At 56.1% G+C, this 7,446-nt stretch overlaps 1 long non-coding RNA gene across 1 annotated transcript; it reads left to right on the forward strand.

Annotated features, from left to right (window-relative positions):
- The first annotated feature begins 5,751 nt into the window (after positions 1–5,751).
- LOC121098931 lies at positions 5,752–7,036 on the forward strand. The gene is made up of 2 exons (XR_005831377.1): positions 5,752–6,263; positions 6,740–7,036. It is a non-coding gene; the product is annotated as an uncharacterized LOC121098931 (long non-coding RNA).
- The last annotated feature ends 410 nt before the right edge of the window (positions 7,037–7,446 follow it).

The following is a 7,446-nucleotide window of genomic DNA, read 5'->3' on the forward strand; positions in this document are numbered from 1 at the left end:
AAAAAGGTCTTTCCCCACCAGGCAGACACGCATCGAGTTTGTCGGTCAGGGCACATGGCCTGAAACACGCTCTGAAATGATGCTTCAGTGAGTAGTAACCAAGATGCAAACACTTCCTTCTCCTTCCTGCAAGGGGAAGCTGCCTGAAAACAACAAATACCGACGATATGCAAAGGCAGGTCACAGAAGGCATGCTCACAACGGCCCCAAGCCCTGCAAAGCCACCACAGCCCAGCCAGGCTCCCAGTGACCTACGGCACATCCATGGTCACGGTCCCTTCTGGCTGTGGCCATCAGCACCAGCAACCGGCAGCCAGCGGGACACAAAGCTGTGAGTTCTGAGGAGCAGGGACACCAACTCCCCTGCATCCTTCCCTCCGAGCTGCTCTCCTCCTCTCACCTTCGGTCACCCAGGAGGTGAAAATCCAGGCTTTTCCTTGGAGAAGGCTCCCAGCCAAACCTCTGCTCTCTGGTTAGAGCCTGGTAAATCCCCAAACCAAGGGGCCTTACTAATCTCTTAGCCCTCTGGCTGAGAGATGCTGACACCATGTGGGAAAGGCTCAGCAACGCTCCACCGCAGGCACCACGCTGCACCCACCAAGCCGGGACTTCGGGAAAAACTCGGGAAAACTTCCCCCTGCAATAAAGGTGTGGGTTCCAGCCCTATGAACCCAACCATATTCAAGCCCTCTGTGGGCAAGCAGGCTAAAAAGCAGTCATTTTAGTTTGGCTTAATGTAAATATACTGGAAACAATTTTTAAAAGGCTTTGAGTCACTCTCTTTTTAGCTCTGAATCAGACTGCCAGTGCCTTTTCCATGGGATTTCAATAATCCGTTTGGAATGCTGAACTTCATGTTTCTCACCTCTTCCCGTAAAAATGACATCTCCCACGTATCGCCTTCCACTAGCTTCGTACCCAGATCTCCTAGATAATTTTGAAACACATAAACGGCCTTTTCCAGTCACCTCCCACCACTCGGGATCCCTTGGGACACTGCACCGCAGCTGCTGCAGCTCAGCACAATGAGCAGGGTGCGAGCGGAGGGCAGCCCCTTCCCAAGCCCAGGAGCTGTGATTTTTTCAGGCAGCTGAAGAAAGCGGCTTTTTTTTAAAAAAAAAGTGAACTTTACAAACATGCATTTTGCCCCACAAGGCCTCATTCGGATTTTTAATCACTCCACAATCTAACCCACGGGGAGCTAGATTGCTGCTGTCACGTGCAGCGCCGGAACCTGCACGTATGCAGCAGCCCCGTGAAAACAGGTTGCTTGAGCATAACCACAAATTTCTACCCAAAACCCCACAAAAAGCCAAATTCCTTAAGCCCCACGCTGCTGCCGGGTCCCTACAAAACAGTGGACAGCCTTAGCTTCCAAGCTCTTGTAGATGAACCAAGAAAAAAAAAAAACAACCGTCATTTCAGCCAAGGCCACACTCGATGACTCAAAGACTTAGTCATTGCGATGCAGGTGAGAACAAACCTCGCAGAGGTGTAAATCTTGCACCGTAGGAAAGCCACAGCTGGCAAGAAGTTAGAACAGAAATTTCCACAGCAGACGGTACCCCTGCTAACTGCTAGAGTCTTTCTGTTTCCCTAAAACCCTATTAACAAGTCACCGGCATTATGTTACACAGCGATTCCTGTATTTGCCAGCAAAAATGCACAGGAAAATCCCAGAATTAGGTTCTTTCTCAACATCATGGAGAAACACGCTTATTTCAGCCGCTTATTTCAGGGGGAAGAGGCCAAACCTCTTAGATGCTCTTCCTGTGAAGGCTTCTACGCTCCTCCAGCATGTGTGAGGCATAATTTAACTTTGCTTTTTTTGATTTTAATGGAGGCTAACGCCAGGGCAATTACTGCTTTCAACGCATACTTCAAACCCCTCCACCTGACACGTCTGCAGCGCTCAGCCCCAGAAGACCCCCCGTGCTCTGCCCACTCTTCTCGTCTGCCGCGGGGCTCCGCCGGCTAAACACGCGGGAGGATGCACGGCAGGGCTCTGCAACACAACCAGCAGCAGAAGCTGCCACCTCCATTTCACCTCCAAACCCACTTATTGCAAACTGAAACCTCCCTGGCTCCATGGGGGTTCACTCCGGTAATGCCTCTTCCCCTTGTTTGCATAGAAAAGTCTTTTCTTTGTGGCTTTCTGCAGAAGTTAAATGAACAAAAACAACAAAGGTTGCTCCACCTAGGCAGATGGCTTTTACCTGAAAGGGATACAGCCCACAGCCCACACTCCACCTACCCAAGCTTTAAAGAAATAAACATACAGTGACATGAAATCTGTTATCAAGGAAAGTTTCCCCACACTTAGAAAAACACTTCAATATTTTGTTCTCCGAGATGCTGCCAACTCACTTCTCCCCCGCAAACCAGAATGTGAGCAAACAGATAAGGCATCAGACACCTGTTTTTGGCCTTAAAGATGTTTCACTAGGCATTTTCCAAAGACCATTAAAATCCAGGACACATGCAAGAGGTGAGAAATAAAAGCTATTTACTAAAAAATGCCCAAGCAGACCCCCCAAAATGAGTGATGCAATGATAAATGGAATGACAGCTCGTTTGTGCCCCAGGCTGGGCTATGGCAGGACAGAGCAGCGTTGTCCTTCGAGGTTCCGCTCGCTCTGCCCGTAGCGCAGCCCAAGTCACGTCTGGAGCGTGAGTCCCACCGCCGCTCAGGAAATGTGGATTTTATCACTGGCATCAGTCAAGCAGCCAGGAGCGGGCGCAGGCACTGCAAGGTAAGCTGGTGAGACAACGGGACGTCGGTGGGATGGCGGCAGGGATAGCGTGACCCCATTTGTCCCCACTCTGCTCTTCTTCCAGCTGCAGAGAGACGCCAGCCTGCTCCCACAGCTTTCATTTCATCAATCCCTACACGATCCCTGACGCTGCCAGCAATGCAGTGATGGTGAAGGGCTTGAGTAGGAGGTCATCCCATCTCTCCCCTGCCACATACCCATTTTCTGGAGTCTCCTCTCCCGGGTGAAGCACTCTCCGCTGCTGTGGTGCTTCTGGGCAACGCGCATCCATCAGCTTTCCCTGCAAAATAAACATTAAAAAGCATTGGTTCCAGGTTTGCCAGGCTCTAGAGGGACAGCAGCACCAAGCCAAGCTGCACAGGGAATAAGAAAACTCCTCCGCACCAACGCAGCGTAAGAAGAGGGATGCGCTATCGCAGCACCGGGTGCATGGGGTGCATCCTTCCACCCAACATGCTGCCGGCTTCTGCCACCCAGCCCTCCCTGGCACCAGCTTTCCAGGCACTTTGGGGCTTTCCTGAGCTTTCCTGCTCCATGCTCTGCTCCCACCCTCGGGGCTCGCCCTCCCGAGTGCGGTGTTGGCTCAGCACGGCTTTGTGAACCAATTCATCCCCGTTTCAGCAAGTCCTGATCCATCCTGCATCGCAGGCTCTGAAGAAGCAGCAGCCCGAATGCCTCAGCATGGAGAAGCTCGGGGTCTGGTTCCCTTCCCAGCTTCCCTACACATTCCCTGCGTGATCCCAGACCAGACACTGAGGAACAGCAGGTCTCAATTCCCAAGCTATAAAATGAGACCATTAACACTTAATTCCTCTCATCCATTGTCTGCCCAGATTGTAAACTCAGTAGGAAAAACTGTGTTTGTAAAGCCTCTAGCATGACAGAGCCTCCAGGCGTAAATGAAATATAAAATAATAAAAATAATTGAAAATCCCCAGCAGGCAGTTGTAGAAGGAGCGGAATAGAAGAGAAACATATGCCTGCCTTTTAATGACAAAAATAAACACTCTCCAAGCAGCGGGGAGACCGCCGAGCTCCGCGGTGCAAAGGTGCTCATTGCTGTTCTGGGAAGGGCTTGCAACACCGCCGCGCGGGATACCACGGCGAGCAGCGCCAGGCGGGTGGGCATCCTGTCACCACCAGCAGCAGCATCCCCCCACCGCAGCCTCAGCGCCCGACGCTCACCGGGCCCGGCACAGCCTGTGCGAGGGACACCAGCGCTGCCAGCCCCATGTGCTTCACCCCCGGCTCCGTGCCCGACACCGGCCCCGCCAGCCTGCACCGCTCCTTCCACGAGAAGCTGTTGATGGATTCCACTTCATCCAAGCCACCAACCCATGCCCAACCGTTCCCATTTCCAAGGCTGGAAATCCCGCCGGAGGCAGCGAAGCCAGCCAGGAGCGCTCTGCAGGCAGCGTGAGCACGGGGGAGAGCGTGCAAGGAGGGACCGCGTGGCTGGGCGAGCGGGGATGTGAACCAGCCATGCAGCAGCGTGCCAGGGGGCTGCAGAACTGCCACCCCAGGAGGGAGCGCCCACCCCAGCCCGCCCTGCGCAGCCAGTGCTGGGAGGCGCTACCAGGGCTGCGTTTCAGGGAGGACCATGCGTGGAGTGCTGCTGCTGCTGCTGCTGCTGCTGCTGCTGCTGCTGCTGCGGCTCATACCCCAGCCCTGGTCCCTGCACACCAGCGGATGGCAAAGGCTGGTGCAGCCAACACAGGGCGTGGGTTGGGGAAGGGGACACTCCTCTGCGCTCGCCACAGCCACAGACATGCCCCTCACACGCCACAAGTGTGCTGCACACGCGGGCCCACGTGCAGCGTCCGCTCATGCAATCACATGCTTGCACACACCTTCCCCTGTGCACACCACAGGAGGCATACACAGTCCTGTGCACCATTCCTTGCACACGCAGACACGTGCAATCACATACACACATGAGCAATCACGCATGGGCATGCATGCACAGATGTGCGATCACGTACTCACATGTGCAATCAAGCATGGGCACAAAAACACGTGCAATCACATGCCCCCCCATGTGCATGCACTTGTGCATTCCCATGGACCCACGTTTAACACTCACACACAATGCTTGTGTGCACACATGCCCTCACACATGGGCACAATCACGCGTGCACACCCAGGTGCGATATCACCTGCATGCACTTGCACACCCTGGGCACACCCAGGCACACCCAATGCACACCCTGGGCACACTCGATGCACACCCTGAGCACACCCAATACACACCCTGAGCACACCCTGGGCACACTCGATGCACACCCTGGGCACACCCGATGCACACCCTGAGCACACCCAATGCACACCCTGAGCACACCCGATGCACACCCGATGCACACCCTGGGCACACCCGATGCACACCTGATGCACACCCTGAGCACACCCAATGCACACCCGATGCACACCTGATGCACACCCGATGCACACCCAGGGCACACTCGATGCCCACCCTATACATACCCAATGCACACCCAACGCACACCCGATGCACACCTGATGCACACCCGATGCACACCCTGGGCACACCCGATGCACACCCTGCGCACTCCCGGGCACGCACAATCACCCACACGTGCAACCCCGCGCGCGCCCCGCGCCCCGCGCAGGCGCCCACGCGCCCCCCCGCACCTGCCTCGCGGCGCCCCCTGGCGGCCCCGGGCGGGACGCGACTCCCGCCGCGCGCACCCTCGCGCGCCCGCCGCAATGGGGCGGGCAGGCTCCACGTGACTGGGCCTGACCACTCCGGCTCCGCGGGGGGGGGCGGACAGCGGGAGCGCCGCGCCATCTGTGCACCATCGGAGCGGGGCGGGGGGCCCCGCCACCCCCGCGGCTTGGAGCGGCCCGGAGGGAGGGGGGGGGAGCGGCCGGGCTGCGGGGGCTGGGCGCGGCTGAGGAGAAATGGCGGGAACGGGGCGGCGGGTGTGCGGGGCCTGGTGGGGCGGCTGCCCCCGGCGCTGCGGGCAGGGCCCGGTCACCCCTTGCCATGGCGGCCTCGGGGGCAGCGCAGCAGCCGGTGGGCACCAGGGCCTCGGGGGGGTCATGGAGACCCCTCACTGCCCGGGGCCTCGGGGCTGCCCTTCCCCAGCGGGGCGGTGGGCCTTGGGCCGGGCCCCAGAGGCACAAACAGCGCTGCCCTCGCAGCCTGGGTTGTGAAATGGCACAGCAAACAGCACAGTCACAAGGGGAGGGAACTACAAAAATGCTTCAAAAGGAGCATTTTAAAGGAAAATGGGAGTGGCGGGGCACACGGGGCACCTGCCCATCCAGGCTGAAGTGGTGAGGGCTGTGCTCCTCCGAGCCTATCTCCTGTGTGGGCTGGATAACACCGTATTGGATTTGTTGTAATGTAATTATTTGTGTATCGGGTCACAGGGATCAATGCTTTAGTGAGCAGTGCTGCCAAGTCAGATCTCATCTAGGAGGTCCTTATCCCTGAGGAAACACAGGGGAGCATGTGTCACAAACACGGTGAGCCGGTGTGTTGGGCGGCGCTGAGCTGGGCGCCGAGGGGGGCATCAAGCCAGGGGGCTCACACCTGGTTACTTGTTACACCGAGGTTACTCATGCTGCTATTGCCCCCATGGTGCGATAGGTGCTGTGCATTCGGAGCAGGGCACGGCACAGAGCAAAGCTCTAAAAAAATGGGGAAAAACGTTGCCATCCTACAACTACTGCGTGCTGCTCTCCTGGCTCAACCTAGAAAGAATCTGAAAGAGAAGAAAATGCTTTAAAAATCAGGCTATTCCCATTCCTAAACGGGAACTGGCGAAGGGCGCTTCCCAGAGCAGTTTATGCCGTGGAGCAGAGCTGGCTGGCAGCCTGCTCCTGTGCTGGGCAGCACGGGGGGAGCGCTGTGAGAAAGCACCAGCATCTCCAGCTGGCTGGGGTGGGCTAGCTGCCTGTTCATTAACCACGTTGTTCATTATCCGTGTATTAAACACCAGGGGGGAATTACCTTGCGATTCCCGATGGCCGTGCCCCGCGCTGGGGCTGCTGTGAGCCGCTGCCACTGGAGGGCAACAGGAGACCACCGGATTTCTCGCACCCCCGAACCTGCGGTAGACCTAAAATGAGCACAAAGGGTAAATGAAATCAATCCGCTGTTGCAGAATCGGTCTGCTGGGAAGCAGAGCCCCGCAGAAAGATGAGGGAGCTGCAGCATGCCGGAGAGATCAAGCCCTAATTAGCTTTTTATGTGTTTTCTCCCCTGTATTATTTCCCAAAAAAGTTTCTAAATCTTTCTCCGAGCTTTGTGTCGTGTTATTCTGGGTTAAGTGGAACAGCGTGGTGCTCTTCATTATTTTTTTAAAGGGTCTAAAAGCTCAGTTTGATGCTTGAATGTCCTCATGCCTCCCAAACGGACGCTGTTACAACCTCCCCTCTCGCTGCTGCTGTAGGGTGTCAGATAATGCCCAAGAAATCCAGAAACAACACATTCTTGGCAGCGCTCGGCGTCTTCTCTTATAAACACAGACTTGCGCCATATAAATCTGGCTCCCTGCGTCCTGACAGTGGCCAATGAGGCATGATTTCCATTTCTGCAAACTGTGAACAACGCGGTGGGAAAGCCCAGCTAGGAAACAAGGTGGGAGAGCCGTGCTTTACATTTCTCGGGGACCTTTTGAGGATCTCGAGGCCCTTTGGAAATGAG

The sequence above is a fragment of the Falco naumanni genome, chromosome 18, assembly GCF_017639655.2.
Source record: "Falco naumanni isolate bFalNau1 chromosome 18, bFalNau1.pat, whole genome shotgun sequence".
In the NCBI taxonomy this organism is placed as follows: Eukaryota; Metazoa; Chordata; class Aves; order Falconiformes; family Falconidae; genus Falco; species Falco naumanni.